The sequence below is a fragment of the Triturus cristatus genome, chromosome 9, assembly GCF_964204655.1.
Source record: "Triturus cristatus chromosome 9, aTriCri1.1, whole genome shotgun sequence".
Taxonomy (NCBI): Eukaryota; Metazoa; Chordata; class Amphibia; order Caudata; family Salamandridae; genus Triturus; species Triturus cristatus.
In genome coordinates, this window is record NC_140592.1 from 880110504 (window position 1) to 880129020 (window position 18517).

The 18517-nt window shown below is 44.6% G+C and overlaps 1 protein-coding gene across 2 annotated transcripts in view; it reads right to left on the reverse strand.

The window, feature by feature from the left end:
* The window catches only part of EML1 (EMAP like 1), an 889011-nt gene that overhangs the window by 374142 nt on the left and 496352 nt on the right, over positions 1–18517 (reverse strand). The window lies entirely within an intron of this gene.

Here is an 18517-nt window from a genome sequence, read left to right on the forward strand (position 1 = left end):
GTTTCAGTTCTAACTCCTAATACCTAGACGTAGTAATAATGTTACTTGTTGGTATTACCCCTAGATTGATTAAGTCATTGCTCTAATGTTACAACATATTTTTCCACCTGTCATAGTTATTATTTTAACTATTTCTATTTTGGTTAATAGCGCGAACATCATTGAGGAGGATTTTAGAGCATTTTATAGGGACTCTTTCGATGTGCTACATTTACAATGATCTAATGGTCAGGAAAAAGTACCTGCTTGTGACCTGTCAACAGTTAGCGGCAGGCTTTTGCTGGTGGTAATCCATTCGATTTTCCAAGATGGACAGTAATACTGCGGCATAAAGGGTTCAACCTAAACTTACCTTAATTAGCAAAAATTTGTGGTAATGGGGTATCCTATCATTTTTGTCATTGATGTAGCAGCCTAAATCTGGGGCCAAAGAGATCCACCTTCCTAAGAGACAATGTTCCTGATTTGAAATAATTTATGGGGACGCGCTTTTCGAATTCTCCACTGCTGATTCTGGACTAAGGCTCGCCGTGAGGGGAACGGCATCTCCAGGGGTGACACGACCATTCCTCACTCGAACTGGGACGCCGACGGGAGGCTGTAAAACCACAAATCCCAGCACCCTCAGCTCCGGGCGCCTGCCGCTGATGTCATCAGGCAGCGCCCGGGCTGTTTAAATAACCCCCAGGCTCCACGCAGCGCGGGACGCGCTTTTCGAATTCTCCACTGCTGATTCTGGACTAAGGCTCGCCGTGAGGGGAACGGCATCTCCAGGGGTGACACGACCATTCCTCACTCGAACTGGGACGCCGACGGGAGGCTGTAAAACCACAAATCCCAGCACCCTCAGCTCCGGGCGCCTGCCGCTGATGTCATCAGGCAGCGCCCGGGCTGTTTAAATAACCCCCAGGCTCCTCGCAGCGCGGGACGCGCGCGGGCAGCGCCCGGGCCAAGCCCGGGCCAAGGACGGGCCCGTCCTTGCCCGTCACTGTCTGGAACAGTCTGGGCTGGGCAACCCCTCCAACGTTTCCTGCACTCCACTTCATCTAAGGTACTGTTGCCTCATTTTCCTCCACAGGCGCATTGCGCTCAACAGTGTTATGCGAAATTGAACATCTATTAATTATTGCTTTTGCTCTTGTTGTACCACCCCTCCTTGCAGTTTGTTCTATTGGCCACCATTATGCCACCAAAGGACAACAAAGCCAGGGCGGCAAACGCTCATTTCACGGGGACAATGGACCAATTTGTGACTAAAGTTAATTGTGTCATTGATCAAGAAATAATGCTTCTGGAGCGCCGTGTCTCCCAGGATCTGGCAGCCGCCAGAAGGTCCTCCCTGGGATACCTTGTTAATGCTCGGTCTCCAGCACGTCAAGCTTTATCTCCCACAAGCTCAGCTAGATCTGACACAGATCCATCAGCCCAGGACCTGCCAGCTAGCGGAACGGTTGCTGATACTTTAGTGGAGGACCAGTCTTTGGTCCTCGACTCTTTGTTATTGTCTCCTTGCCCACTGCCGTCTGCCCCTAGCACAGCCCCGGAGTGTAGCACCAGGCAGCTTCGGGAGCGTAACTTGGGGGCTATTCCCAAAACAAAACAAGGGCGCCCGCCCAATACTGGCAGAAAGGGCAAACATTCTAAAAGCAAACATAAGGTGCCAAATCAAATGGGAAAAATGAATAAAACCCCTGACATCACCGAGCAACCCTCACAGGGGGCCCCACTGGATGACCCTGTCCCCCAACCTATTTTCACATCAATAAGGATAATGAGCCAGGTGGAGGGAGATGGGCAAAGCGTAGCGGCTGAGGGAGGGACCCCTGACCCTCTGCGCTTGCATGACATACGGGATTTAATTAGGTCCTCTCTTTGTCCTGTGCAGGACAGATTACTCAAAATCGAAGAACATCTAGCCAGGATCGAATGCATTCTAGGGGGTCTGTCCATTGCACCAAGCACCACTCTTAGGCCAGAGGCCCCTAACCCACCTGCCAACCCTAGAGCTAAGAAAGTCCCGTTGGCCCCTAAACCTTTACCACCAGCCCAAACCGAAAGCCAACCCTTAATTACACCAAACATCTCCATTAGAGCAGGCAACTCAAGGAAATCCATCTTGTCCATCAAAACAGATTTAAAAGAGGCTGCTAGGCCTTTAACACCAGAGTCTATAACCATGGCTAATACTCCCAACTTGCCTCCTGAAACAGCTCCATATGTTGTAATCTTGGCAGGAGTGCCCGAATTGGAGAGCAATGTACCTGAGTCACCAGCAACCCTAAGGAATAGGGTTGTATATTGGCTCAACACAAATAGACCATTACCTCCGCACATCAGCGCCAAAATTCTTATGGTGCGACGGGTTCCATGGGTAGGCCACTTAGCTAAAAACATAAAGGGGGATTGCATCCTAATTAACTTCAAGGACACTAGAACAGTTGAGTATATTTGCAACTGGAGGTCGACCACCACAGGCTCATGTATTTCAACTCTCCCCTTAACCTATTTTTATCCCCCTGGTCATTTCACAGAACCTTGGACAGTTGTACATGGAAAAGGGAGAGGCCCTCCACTGGGGAGTCGGCCTATACATCTGCCACCCTTAGACTTTATTCCTACAGTAAATCGTTTCAGCAGTCTTGAAGCTGTCGATTGACTGGAGGATAGTAAAGTTACCCCAGCCTCTCCTTCGCTTTTCTCAGCAAGTTGTCCCCTAGAGCCCACCTCATTGACTGAACATTTGGGGTCGAATTTATCAATCATGTCAACGAGCCTGACGAGGTCCATCATTAGTTCTGACCCCCCTCAAATTTATCCTCCAAGTGCTTCAACTCCCGGGGTACTTACACCTAGTCTTCTCAAGATTGTCTCTTGGAACATAGCTGGTTTACGCAACAAGCTAGATCTCCCTGATTGGAACGCATTCATAGAAGAACACGATATATGTATCTTCCAGGAAACCTGGAGTGCTGATCCAATATACAAATCGGGGTTCTGTTGCTTTTTTATACCAGCCATCTCGTCAGGCCGTGGGCGCCCTTCTGGGGGCCTCATGGTTTGGATCAAGGCGGATCTCAACCTGACGGTCACTATTGACGGTCGCTCCACGCCTGATATAATGAGGCTTACTATCAAAGATACTCAGAACAGTCCACCCTGGGAACTTCTTAATGTTTATTCCCGTGGCACTCAAGGGGGTGCTAAGTCGCTTACCATTACAGCTCTTTCAGAGATACTCTCTGCATGCACCTCGAATTCTTATCTTCTTGTCGCCGGTGATTTTAATTGTTCTTTTGAACCACTTGCCGCAGAAGATTTATTGGGCGCACATGACGAGGACACTAGATGGAATATCCCTTCACTCTCCTTGAACCCCGTTAAAAGATGGACCCCTGCTGTAATCCAAATGAACGCCATAGCGTTGGAATTCGGTTTAAGAGCTGCCAATGGGCGCACCCCTTCTGATCTAGTGGGCGCTAACACTTTCAACAGAGTAGGCAGTCAAAGTAGAATAGACTACATCTTAATTGACAGGAGGGGATGGAAATTTGTCGTTGACATGGTTGTAATTCCATCAACATCCAGTGACCATAACCCCCTGTCCCTCACCATGCGTGAAGTCTGGCATAGACAGGCTACTTCCTCTCTACCAGGTATACAGCTGTTGACCAAGAAGCTTGAGCCTTCTAACTGTGGTAGATCCCTTAAATGGTCTAAAATCGCCCTTAGCGATACTAAACTTTTTGCGTTGGAGAACATTCTTGCTGATTACACCACCAGGCTTTCCTCATTATCTGAGGACAATTCTAGCCACACTAAAGTCTATGTGGATTCTATGAATGCAATTGGGGCATTGTTCATTGACCGCAGGAAAAAACCCAACCTCAGAGTTGAAAGAGAGAATGATTGGTTCAATAAAGACTGCAGAATTAAGAAAAATTGCCTAATTTCTGCAATCAAATCCAATAATCCTGCTGAGGGTAGGCAAGCGAGGTTGCTTTATAGGCAAGCCCTCGCATCTGCCAAAAAAGTCTGGGAAGAACAGCGCTGGGTTTCACTGAAATTAGCGAGCCAAGCAAAAAATGGCGAGCTTTTTTGGTCCATCATGAGAAGATCATCCAGCTGTGCCCAGGTGCAAATCCCTAACCACATCACGGATGGGGAATGGTTCAACCATTTCAAGAACTTGTATGCAGATCCTGAGGTTGTGGTAGACCAGCCCACCAGCCCTGGGTCTGTAGTAAAATTCCATGACCATGTCTTGTTCCCAAGTATTGAGGAGAAGGAGGTTCAAACTGCAATTGATAAGATTGTATCTGCCAAGGCACCAGGTCCTGACGGCATTCCGGGAGACCTTTTCAAAGCAAATCCAACAGGCTGGGCTGCGTTTTTTACTATTTATATCAACAGCCTATTGAGTGGATCCCCGGTGCCGGAGTCATGGAAGGGTGCAGAAGTAATCCCCATTTTTAAGAAGGGCTTAAGGGGAGACCCGGCGAATTATCGCCCAATCAGCTTAATCGATTCAGGTCAGAAGTTGGTCGGCAGGGTACTTCTGGAGAGGATACATTCTTGGGTGGACGAGGAAGGGATTCTAACCAAGTTCCAGGCGGGTTTTAGGGCATGCACCAGCACCATTGACCAAGCATTTAGGTTAATGCTTCTTTATTGGAAGACGGTTACCATCGGCAAGGGTGCTTTATACCTTGCGTTCATTGACCTTAAAACCGCCTTCGATCTGGTCCCCCGTGACCGTCTGTGGTCAATTTTGGAGGAGTTGGGCATCCCTTCCTATATTCTGAAACTCCTCATCCGAATGCACGAAGAGAACTTTGCCTGCATTAGATGGGGGTCACAGGGCCAGAAAACAAAAAACATTCCAGTGAATAGAGGGGTTCGACAAGGGTGTGTCATGGCGCCAACACTTTTTACGCTATTCGTGAATGGCGTGGTCTCTTTTCTGCTTGAAGTCGAAGCGGACGTTCCCGCTCTGGCGGGTGATAAAGTTCCAGCACTTCTTTTCGCAGACGACACTTTGCTAATATCAAAAACTCCGTCGGGTTTACAGAAGTTGTTACAGCGCTTCTCTCTGTTCTGTGAGCGAAGAGGCCTCGTCATCAATACCGCCAAGACTAAACTCCTCTATTTCAATCCCTCAAAATATTCTGGTTCTATTCTGACCCTAGAAGGGAAACCACTTGAGCGTGTCAGAGAGTTTGACTATCTGGGAATCAGAATCTCCGACAGGCTCAGATGGCAGCCTCATATAGATAAAATGGCACTTAATCTCAAAAGAGTAACTGGTGCTTTGGGAAAGGAATTTCGGGCCTCCACCTCTAAACCTATTACCCCAGTACTAAACATCTATGCTGCAAAGGCTGTGGGTAGCGCACTCTATGGAGCCGAACTATGGGGCTACAGTTGTGTTGACTCACTGGTGACCAGCGAAAACAAGTTCTTTAGGGAACTTGTATCACTCCCCAGGGGCACCCCGACTAAACCACTCTTTAGCGATTTTGGCAGGCGCTCAATTAGGGATCTAGCCACCCTTCGCCCTCTGTTATATTGGGCGCGGTTGTGGCGAACCCCTGAGCTCTCTAACTATGCTGAAGGGCTCAGGGAGGTTATGAACTTGCAAGGTGCCCATAAAATTGAGTGGCTCGCAAACACAAAAAAACTCCTGATTGCAACCGGCCTTACAACTGATTGGCCAGCGGGGGAACCATTATCGAAGACCGAAGTTAAGCGAGCCTATTGGGCTTGGGTGGATGCCTCGGAACAAAGAGATCCCAACATTGGAAGGCTGACAGAGGCTTTTTATCAACACAAATCAACTATCCTCTTAGAACCATACCTTGACTTTATCACTAAGCCCAGGGACAGGTCACTTTTTATTCAGTTTAGGTTCGGGACGCTCCCATTACGCAACCATACTAGTAAGTGGAAACCCCCCCACAAGACCCTCCCTGACTGTCCATTTTGTCCTGGTGTCACTGAAAGCGTCTCCCATTTCTTCTTTGCATGCCCAGCCTATCTATTACCTAGGACGAAATGGCTTAGACCCGCCTGTTTACTCTTAGGAACAAGGGATCACATTGTCGCTATGCGAATCCTTAAAACCACCACCAATACCACCCTAGTTTGTGGAGTGGCCAAATTTCTAGGTTGGGCATGGCTAATCAGGCAAAAATCTAGCAGTTTTAATTAAATCTTTTATAATACTGTTTTTAATCCCCAAAGCTGTGAAATTTAATACATTTTTTAGATATTTATTGCATATTTCAAATTGGATTTTTTACGACATGTTTTAAAAATAATGAATTTGTAATTGTTTTTATGTGCTTTGTGCTTTTATGACATCACGTGTCGAAATAAAGCTTTGTTGATTGAGTAATAATTTATCTGTGAACAATGCTGGAGTGGTGAGGGGAGCCCCACCTCTTCCATAGTCTATACACATGCATGTTCTAGCCAGGGTCGGTGCTGCAGCGAGGCCAATATAAGATGTCAGGATGACCGACAGCCTGGTTAGAAGTCTACAGGCATGGGATGTTATATGCCAGACCCACTAACCCAATCATTTTGAGGCAAGAAAGCCTGGCAGTGACTGTTAAGTGTCAGCATTGCCTGGCGAAAGACTTTGCACCAAAGGAGAACACACTACGCAAGAGTGCCGGACAAGACCACAGTTCCCAGGAGCTTTTGAACTATCATGTTGCCTGGAGATGGTGGTTCCCATCTTGCATCATTGGGTGTAACTTTCCACGTGTTACACTTTGTCCTTGTTAGTCAATCGTTCTATAGTGTGCTAAAGCCAGGATCTTGAGATTGCATTTATATACTTGCAGTTGGTGAACATTTGCCAGTAGCGACTATTAGAGGACAATTTGTATTTTAGAGAAGTATTCAGGGAGAAAAGCACCTATGAACTTTTTTCGAACATTTCCATGGAAGTCAATTCACTGAAATGACAGAGGTAGCGAAGTGACATCACATGCCATTTGACTCCCAGATGATGTCACAGAAAGTGACTTAACAAAACCTTTGAACTACTGACATCGAAGGAAGGGATATCATGTGACTGTTGATCCATCCCATGACATCACAAGAGTGGGAAGGGTATGCCCAGACGTGGGTCCTGTGCACTCTATGCCACTGGAGTCAAGCTACCCTGGCTGATTAGGGGTGAAACCCCGAAACCGGTCCTAGGATGCTTGTTTCCAGTCCAGGGAGGACTTGGCCTGGCAGTTCGGGCTGGACTGTTCCCATTGGGTGCAGGGTCAAGAGTGATTTGCATATGGCTGGGTTCAAACTGGAATGGCATGGGGAGCCAAAAAAGATGGATTTAGGCCCAGGTCTCTGTACTGGGGTGAATGTATGACATTGTTCTGCATTCTATCCATCAACTGTTGTTTTTGCATTTGTCACCCTGAGTGGGATGGGTATGCCCAGACGTGGGTCCCGTGCTCTCCATGACACTGGAGTCAAGCTATCCTGGCTGATGAGGGGTGAAACCCCAAAACCAGTCCTAGGATGCTTGTTTCCAGTCCAGGGAGGACCTGGCCTGGCCGTTCGGGCTGGACTGTTCCCATTGGGTGCAGGGTCAAGACTGAATGGCATATGGCTGGGTTCAAACTGGAATGGCATGGGGAGCACAACAACGATGGATTTAGGCCCAGATCTCTGTACTGGGGTGAATGTATGACATTGTTCTGTATTCTGTCCATCAATTGTGCTTTTTGAATTTATCACAGGAAGGGACATCATACGACATTTGGCCTGGTGCAATCATTGGTAGTGAAGCATCTGTCCTTTGGCTAGATACATCCGAAAAATGTTTTGAAATATCACAAGCAGATACAAATTAAGTCTTTTATAAGCAAACACATTATTCAAATCCTATTGAAAATATTACCGCATACAGTTGCAGTATCACAGAGTATCTTGAGATGCACCATGCTAAGCCAATGTACTATATGACCATGCACTCTATCCCACTGCACTTTAAAGCACTGCACCCTATGAGATGCACTCTACTCTGCATGGCTGCACTCTCTGCCACTGAACTCAATGCCATGCTACTCTGCACCACTGCACTCTGTGCCACTGCTCTCTATGCACTGAACTCTATACCACTGCACTCTACTCTGCACCACTCAAAACTAAGCCACTCTACTGCCCTCTAAGCCACTACACTCTATGCCACTCTACTCTGCATCACTCCACTCTAATCCATTCTGCACCACTGCACTCCATGCCACTGCACTCTACACCACTCTACGCTATGTTACCACACTCTATGCAAATGCACTCTACACTGCTCTACTCAAAACCAATGCACTCTATGCCAATCCAGTGTGCACCACTGTACTCTATGACACTTCAATGTAGTCCACTCTACTCCGCTCTATGACACTCTGCTCCATTAAAGTTGGGCCTACAATTTAGCGCCTTGAGACCCTCACGGGTGATTTGCTGTGCTTTGCAAATCCTGGATGTATTACTCTGCTCCATGACCCTCTGCTCCATTCTATGCCTCTCCACTATACAACACTCTACTCCACTCTATGATACTCTACAACACTACTCCACTCTATGATGCGTGATCAGTTAACAAACTTTGAAATAGTGCCCAATAATGGAAAATATGCAGGCCAATTTGAAATCACCCAATATCAAATAAATCCCCTCAGTTCTTCATTCTCTTCCCTTTTGTTGCCTTTGTTGCCTTTTATTTAGCTCTCCATTGTCCCACATTCTACACTGTGGTATATTCTTAGCTATACTAACCCATGTTTACTCTACTCTCATACATTTCTCTCATGTAACGTAACTGGTTCTATTGTACAGCGCTCTGACACCTTCTGGTAAAGTCCGCGCTTTATAAAAATGCATTAAATAAATAAATACATTTTTTTTAAAATACACCCTCTCTCATTCTTTCACAGGCAACTGGTCTCTCCTCACTTGTCAGAATCTCAACATTTCCTTTATCTCCTGCTCCACCTTTAAATAATTCCCCCATCTCAGTATTATACTATCTCCTTTGTGCAGCCTTTAAGCCACCATCCTAACCCTCAATATTGCTTCCTCTCACCTCCTATATCACCGATCACTTCGTTTCTCTACTTTCTCCCTCTGTAAGTTGCTCAAATTTACAAACTTGTTTCCTCTTCTTTACTTTTTCAGCCTCACCTTCCCCCTCGTACCCTTTGCCACACATCTAACCTTCACTGAGTGTCTCTTCATCCTTTCATCGTCTCTTACCATTTAATTTAGTACCGTTTCTCGAACTCATCCCTTGTTGACTCTTGCACTTCCCCAATGTACTGAATACTCCCCATTTTCTCCATCTATCATTCCTTTATCTTGCCCTCTCTATTGCTTTCCTTGGCACACATCTATCCCAGTCCACATCTCTCTCTCTTCCCCACCTCCAGTAATTTCACCTTTCATCAATCCTCACCTCTGCACCACTTTATCCTTCAACCTTCTGCAAACTCCACAATTTCTCCACTTTAGTGTTCCTTTCCTCTCTACCACTCTCTTTCCTCATATCTAACCCACACTGCTCTCTTGCTTACCCTTTGGCCAGTCCCCAGTGTTTCCGAACCTCCACCTTTGAATCTACATTGTTGCTGTTTTTTTCCTTTCTACCTGTTTACCTGTCACATATCTCTCTTTACTTCTCCCTGCCATCTAGCCTCTCACCCTCCATTTTCAGCCTCTCACTCTCACTTCTTGGCTATTCCACAGCCCGCCTTTCATTTGCTTAGCTGGGTGTCTTCTCAAGATTGATTGTTAAATATGTAGACATACTCCCTAACCTTTCCAGCTAACATGTATAAAAAAAAAGAATGCAATTAGAAGGTAGAGAACAAGCACTGAAAGAAGTATAGATTGCAAGCCATATTAAACATGTGAGGCACATGGGGTTTCATGTGCTGCCGCAGTGTCAGGCCCAACGAGACTGTCAGAGAACACTCTCACAAAGCTAGATTTAAAAGCAGTAAGTTAAAGTAAACAAACCATTTTCTAACAACCATAAAATATTATAAATGTTTTCTGTCCCAGTATACTGTGCAGAATAGCATGCCTTCTGAATGGCACTTTTGGTTAGAACTACCAAGCAATATTTGAGGATCTCCTTACACTTTGAAGGCACCTAAAAGCCTATGCAGGAATGTTGAAAGCACATGAATTTTGAAACATTCCTGCTCACAGGGTCCAAGCTCACACACAGGTATAGCCTCTGAAAGAATGCGGCCATAATACCAAGTGAAGGAGTCAAAGTAACCAAGTGCTGTAGAAGGTGACAGGAAAACACAGAAAGAGACCGAAGTATACTTACAAACACTGGAGATCAAATACTATATTGAAGACAGAAACTTACTTCTGCCCAGCAAGACCTGCATACAGGTAAATAAGGAATGGACTCTGCGTCGGTTGGAGAGCTGAAAGAAAGCACCCAGGGCATTTAAAGATTAGGGCCCAGATTTGTAAAGATTTTGTGTCAGGGTTGCACCACTTCTCTGGTGCAGCCCTGATGCAAAATCCATGTTAAGATTTACTAAGCCACACAAATCATGATTTGTGTGGCTTTGTGTTGGATTTTATTCCAAAAGTAATCCAAAACAGTGCATTGTGCTACCTTGTGTTACCTTGTATCAGAGGTGGCCTTACATGGGTGGGGCATGGACGTTCCCATGCATGAGTCTGTGTATTTTGACTGAAATCCTTATTCACTAAGGTCAGTAGACATGGGTTTGCCTCAAACTGGTGAGCCTAATAGAGGCTGGAGTAGCAAGGAGAAATATCTTTATTTATCTGTGTTATGTCTCTGCATGTGTGCTGTAGCGCACATGCACACAGTACCAGGCCACTAAGAAAAGTTTTTGCCTAGGAAAACATACCTTCGTGTGCAAAAACTATTCTGACCACAACACAGAAACCCTTGTGTTGTCGTGCAAAGGTGACTGCATTTGTCCTAGGCAGATAAAAGTAAACCGGTGCTACGAGAGAGCAGAACTTCACCACTTATTAGTAGAAATTACACTCTCTCCTTCTGATGTAGCACAGCAAATTCCCTTGCTGTTGTATGTGGAGAAAGTATAACAATAGAAATACTACAGCTACACTGGGTGACTATAGTTTAAAGCTTTGATTCACTATGCAGGCCAAATAAAATAGGGCAAGTACTAGAAGATAAGCATTCATGCAATCACTATCTAAATGTCCAATTTGTGTATAGTGGCGGACACTGTGAGACAGATTCTGTGCATTCTCAGTTTCATCAGGTTAGGTAACGTAGGCAGAGGGAGATGTCACATCTTGTCCAGGGTGACACCCTTTGGAAAACTAAGTAAGCTAGGATTAGAACTCAGCTCTCCTTGTCTAAGTCATCTGCTTAACCACATTAGCAAATCCATCTTCTCTTAAATGAATATCTATAGTACATGAGGGGTTTTGTCATTCATCTGCCCGCCAAATGGAACAGTCTGCTTTGTTTAGCTATGACTTTTCAACAATTAGGCGAATACATGTCCTACCATGGTCTCCTCTCCCTGAATCCATCTTCCAAACTCGCTGAGTTTGCTTACCAAGTAATTGGTTTTACTTTTATAGGCTGACCCTGTGTACCTGTGTGACTGAATAAATTACCAATGACTTTCTATTCCAAGCATTCCATCGGATCTCCTATGAATTAAAATTCTTCGCCTCTCGCCCTTACCGTGCCTCTCTTTGACTGGGCCTCTATCATTGCTCCAGAGTCGCCTGGTGTATCACTCCCCCTCACTATATAGGAAGAGAAGCCGTCTTTACTTGGGAGGATTTACATGTGAAAAATAAAACTGATTTTGGCAGGAAAGTTGAGTTTCACTTTTCTATTTTCCTCTACCTCCCGCCCTGCACTTTAGCTTGTTTTCTCTGAATTGCACCTCTGGTGACAATCTGTAGTCTATTGGCAAAAACATGCACCCGGGCCACTGATGATTTTTATTTTATTTAAAAGTCTTTGAGGAAATGCAAATTGAATTTGTATGACAATATAATTGCACACATGTATTATAACAGGGACCAGGGGTCCCAAACAAAGTGTCAGGGTTTGCAACTGATTGCCTAGCGACCCTCAATTGACATCCATGAGCATTTCATTTTTGGCTCAGACTTTGAGATATTGTTTCACATGAATAGTGGTTTCCTTCTTGTGATGTTTATGAAGCGGTCTCTTTATATGGTATACCAAAAGATGTATACTGTGCAAAGAGTCCAGGTATTCCCTTATAAGTGGCCAGGGGCTTCCTCTGGCAATCCCAAGGTGCTCTTCTAGAGGGTAGTGTGGTCAAGCAGCCTTAGGCTTATCAGAGAGGAGTGTTAGATATCTGCAATACGAACTCAAAAAGGTTTGGGAGGTACCCTAGTACTTGGAAAAGGGATGGGTATAGATACTGAAACAAACACAAAGTTCCCTTCTCCTTCTACTCTGAAAACATGAGGATTCGATCCTCTAATTGGAATGGTTAACTTAGTTAAAGTAAGGCCATACACTGAGATATAATAAGACAAATGTTACCAGGTTGCTAAATTTACAGACAAAAATATATAAAATCATACATAGAATAATCAATTTCTAATCAAACGTATGAATACAAATGAATGTATTATCAATATTTTATTCAAAAGATCATGTTGTATACAATTGATATTGACAAAGTTAAAAACACATTTAAAATCATTTATTCATTATATTTTTAAATAAAAGGTAAACAATATGTGCAATAAATACATGAAGAACAACTGTCGACGCGGCCTTTCGGTGCTAAGGTGGATCGTCACGTTTTTCAGGACAATAGTTCAATATTTAAAAATCTATTGATTTATATGGAAGCTCTTATATTTGCCTCCAATGAAGTTTTGGACAGGTTCCTCGTCTGGTTTTTACAGTCTCATAGGTGCCGGATGATACCCTATAGTTTTCTTTGGAGGCCAAATGCGATGCAGCACACGCAACGAAATTCGTTTTTTTTTTTTCGTAACTTACCTGAAATCGGCCGTATGCCGCATTTTGCAACCCCCATCCTGCCCCTCCTCCGCCCCACGTCACCGCCCCGGTAACACCCCCTATACGGGCCGTGGCTGTTTTTAGTACCTATGCCCTAGGTACCAGAGGTACCACTTACTAGGGACATACAGAGGTGTTAAAGGTATGGTCATTTGGGGATCAAATGACCAGTTGTCATGTTTTGGGGAATGAACGCTGGCACTGTAGTCTTTTTTTTTTTAGCAGGAACCAAGTGCCCGTCAGTTAAACTTGCATCAAATACCAGGCAGAAATGGGTGGGGCTTTCTTCAACAGAATCCCAGTTTCCTACATGATGGAACAGGAAGAATTATCACATAAAGAACTTTGCTTACTCATGACATGCATGGTTGTGCTCAAGGTACAATATGTGTTTTTCAATTGGAACAGATATGTTGCTGGGATCCACAGGATATTGATGATTGCTAATTACCTTGAAGATGCATAAACAAATTAAATAGAAAATAAGTATAACACCTTCAGGGAGTGCACATTCTAACAACTGAAGGTAGTTACCTTATCAATAGATCAGGAGGGTATTTTACCAGTGTAGTGTATTGAATCTTGTTACGCTTCAATTTCAGAAATATCAGTTTCTCTATAAGATTATCGAGAGTGGGTTACACTGAGAGAGTCTTAAGGTATATCTTGACAACTAATAGGTTAGATGTCATGCTTAAAATGATAGATGCCCTTTTTCTTTTATACATTCATCCTGATCTGCAGATGTCACTGCCCAGCAGAATGACAAGTCACAGGTTGATGTCTAGTCTGGCGGTTTTCCAATGGCGGCTACAACTTCTTTTAAATGGTGAGGCGCAACGACGTCATACCCACCATATTTACTGCTCCCCCAGTGCGGCACTTCTGTCCCCATACTGTTGTCCTTGAGCAGAAAAAGGAAGGATTTCCTTCCTGCTGAGGGGAACACCAACAACCAATCCTGGAGCTGCTCTCAGCATGAGAGCAGTTCCAGGATTGGTAGGAGCAATCTAACCCAGCTCTCATTTTGAAGCTGGGGGCATGCTGAACACTGCGAATGTTGGGCTGGCCATAGCAAACCAGTTGGCCAGCCCGACATGCGCACTGCAGGGGCAGCTGTAATCCTGCAATCACAAGATTCAGCCCCGCCCCCTGCACTTGCACTCGCGGTTGTAAGTAAAATGCCATTGACGTGCCATTTTACTTATTTGTGCGTGCCTGATGCACTTGCAGCAGGCGGAGTGACGCTCCTCTGCTCTCGAGGAGGAGCTGCCCCTGATGTTTTCTCTCTTGTCCCATTCCTCTTACCCCCTTTTCGTTACTGACCTACATATTCCTATTGTATAGGGGTAATGGTGGATGCAGAGAGAGGCAGACCTGCACATTACTCCCTTTACATTTTAGAGTACAAGATGAGTGCTTTCTGATAGAAAGCACCAGAGGGAATTCCAGCACAGGGGCATTAGAATGCATCAAAATTGACTGTCTTTCCTGCAGCCTGTTCACGTGCTGGAACGATTTCCTTGCACTATGAAGAGGAACCTTCCTTTCCCACCACAACCTGTTCACGTTCTGGACTGATGTCCGTGCACTTTGAAGGAGGGACCTACCTGTCCCACAGCTTGTTTATGATCTGGAGTGATGTTTGGATGTCTAATCAGAGGCTTGCCTTCCCCGCAGCCTGTTCATTAAATTGGATTCCAATTTACATAGTGCTAAAACCCCAAAAGAGTAACTAAGTGCTAGCTACAGTTAGGGAGAGAGAGGCACCTGACTTGGTACTACTAGTTTGTTGTCCATTCTTTCTGGAACAATGCAGAGTAGTATTCTGTGCACTGTAAAGTGAAACCTCTTTTTCCCAAAGCTTGTTCAGGGATGTCCATGCACTGTAAACGGGAGTCTACCTACCTCACAGCCTGGCCATAACTTTTTGGGGTGTTCTCCGTGCACTCCATAGTGAAACCTGCCTATTCCACAATTTAACAAAGTTCTGGAGTGATATCCGTGCACTGTAAAGGAGAGTCAGCCTATCCCACAGGTTGTTCGTGCCCTGAAATTATGCCTGTGCACCGGAAAGAGGGACGAGCATTACCTACTAGATGTTCATGCGCTGGGGTCATTTCTGTGCATTGTAATGGGGTACTTGCCTTCTCCACAGCCTGTCCACACTCTGTGGTGGTGTCTGTGCACGGCAAGGGTGAGCCAGCATTTCCCAGAATCTATTTGTGGTCTCTGGTAAAGAAGGAGAATACGATTTTTGTCAAAAGGGAGTAAAGCTGGAGGGTTGTAAGGGGTTTCTAAAAAGGAGTAAAGTGGGAGAGGGAGTCGGAGTTTGTAACAAGCATTGAAAATGCAATAGGTCTCGCCTTTGATTAAGTTAAAGCCATTTGCTTTGCTAATGGTATTGTATAGCAAAGCAAATGGCTTTAACTTAAGGAAAGGCAAGACCTATTGCATTTTTAATGCTTGTTGAATATTGTGTTTGCTTTATATTTGTTTCTCCGTATAACTTCAATAAAGCATTTTAAAATTAAAAAAAAGATTAAATCATACAATGTCAAAAAACGCTCAATGCAGTAATTCCACTTTATGGAAAAGGGTTTTAATGAGTTGCTTGTTGGAATGACGTATGGTTTGCAAAAGATGTGAACTTGCAGACAACGCGAAAGTAGCCTTCCCAAAAAAAGAAGATATTTATAGCTATAAAATATGATCCACTTCATTTCGGGTTTAAGTCACCCTTCATCAGGGGTAACTGAAATGAAAGAATCATTAATAATAATAAGAAGTTACATCACAGGTTCAAGCAGAGACAACATACAATGAGGGAAAACAAGAAACACGTTCATGTGGTTGAGAATTATTTACCAGCTGTCGAGTTAGTACGTTATGCACAATATTATAACAAATACAACATAAGTCGACATGCCATGTTCAGAAAATGTGAACACTGCTGTGCAAACACTCAAAACAAATCGATGTTCAATAGATAGGTGACCAATTTACTAAATGAGCGATGAGAAAAGAAAGAAACATCAAGTCCCCGCATTGTTCAAAAGTGAGGCTGATCGAACATAACCGACTACGGTGCAGGGACTCGGGCAGTTGCGACGGGGAAAGCTGCAAGACCATAGTGGGGGGTAGGCCATGCCTGAAATGTACCAAGCATAGCGCTCAACGAGCTAAATAGCCAAATCACGAGGTCGTCAATGCGAACCAGATTGAGCAACCCTCTGTCGGTGATACCAACACAATACTATGAAACATGTGATGAAACAAGCAAATGCCAGGTGGAAATGCTAAAGAATGCAATGCGCACAAGACATTTACGGCGCCAGATGCAGAACCTCAACAAGTTCACCGGAGGCTATCCAAAACTGACACAACGCATGTCAAATGGAATGAGATAGCCACTGAACTCCAGATGTGCATCCACCGTGGGGTCCTAGGTCACATCTGCAACAGATCCACACCTTTTAAAAATGGTGTTTACCAAATGTATTTTCTATCCACTGAAAAAGTATCCAAGCAATTGATGCCATTGTTCATATAACAAGCCTGCTAACTGTGCGCCGCTCGTCCTGCTGCAGTACAGAGGGGTGGGGGAGGGGGGAGTAAGCGTGGCAGCGTGATTAACGTGCGAGGGGGGAAGTGAGCGCAACAAAGCAAAACAAAAAAAATTGTTGCGCGCCGGCTTCCTTCAACTCTGAGTACGTCACATGCACGCATGCACTGTTTAAAGTGAAAGTACGCCGGAGCCAGAGTTGAAGGAAGCCTGCGTGAACAAGATGGCGGCGGACTGTCCACTGTCCCACGGACCCGTGCATGCTGTCTGCTATGGACAGATGGCCAGAGCAGACATCTTTGTCCATGCAGGCGTGTGTATGAGCCCACGGTGGAGAATCGATTCCGAAAGGTCTCTCTGACGAGTGCAGCGCATGCGCTGCTTTTCGGCAGGCGAGACCTAAAAATGGGGTAAAGCTGGAGGTGCAATATGTGGTTTGAAAAAGGGAGTAAAGTAGGAGGGGACTAAAGGTCGCAGAAAAACACAGGAGTGAAGTGGGAGGGGATTAAGGGGTTTGAAAAAAGGGAGTAAAGTGGGAGCGGGTAAGGGGTTTGTAAAAGGGAGCAAAGCAGAAAAGGCAGTGAGGGGTATAGAAAATAATGTAAAGAGGGAGTGGGAGAAGGGGTAACGTGTGAGAGGGAGAATTACGTTTGTTAAAAAGGAATAAAGCAGGTGGGGAGTATCACAAGGGGCAAGGATAGGGTTTTTTGGGAAAAAAGGAACAGGTTTAATTAGGGTAACCCCCCTTAAAAGAGACCAAGAAAACTGACTTAAGAAAACAATGTTTTGCCAAGAAAGGCTTTCACAGGGTTGGTTTGGTCAACCTTGCACAATCCGTTCTTGGTGAAATTTTTTTACAAAACTGTCAAGAATGGTTCAAACATTTCGTCAGACTCATGTGTTTTTTAAGCTGGGATTACAGTCAAAGGACCTAAAACCACTGAAAATATATGTTATCTCACAACAGTATTAGAGGACACAAGTATTTTATTGTTTGAAGGACATATGTTAGAAAATGTACAGATATGGAGTAGCTGGGTTCTGAATTGCATCAGTGGTTTTCAAAACAACAAAGGCACTATTGTCAGGTGTTCAGTGTGGCTGCCCAAAATCAGTTGATAATCTTAAGGAAGAAAGTGAACATTTCTCCTTTGAAATGTCCATGGCAATGTACAGGCTCTTGTGAAGGGACGTAGTTTTCATAACATACACAAATTTACGATTTTATGATTTGATTTTTTTAAGTATATCGCACATTTGAGTCAGATCACCACACATGGCCATCATATCTCATCTCTTTATTTTATGATTTTGCATGCAAGATATCGTCTCCACCAGTGGAAAACATGGCTCTATCACAAAAGGTTTAAAATGTCTAGAGTCTTTCTAGAACCCTTATGAAAAATTGGGAGACAGTACCTATTAAAATAGCAGCAAAAAAAATGAAATGTTACTAAAAATATATACTACACAAGACTATCAGTTAGGGGCAGGCAAATATGTGGGACGGATCCCCAAAGAGTTTCTATTTCAGAGAACTGCAGGCCACTAGTATAGGCCGTGAAGCTCCTCGGCCTAGCACAAATCTTTCTGTTTATCAATAGAACACTACGGTTAATCGAATTTTTTATGGGGCCCTCACTAAATTTGACACTTTGTGTGGCAGCACAAGTGAGGTAGGATACGTAGATCTTAATTCTTCCAGTGGCATGGCGACACAGGTGGCTAAAACGTTAGGAGCAACTCACACATTTTTGCAAGGTTGGTGGGGAGGTGGTGGGGTGGTCATTTTGAGTTGCCAGATGCTGGAAGCCCCTAACAGATCACTCAGTTTATCCTACTGAATTAAACAGGTGCGCCGCTGACGCTCAGCGGTGGCACCGCCCCTC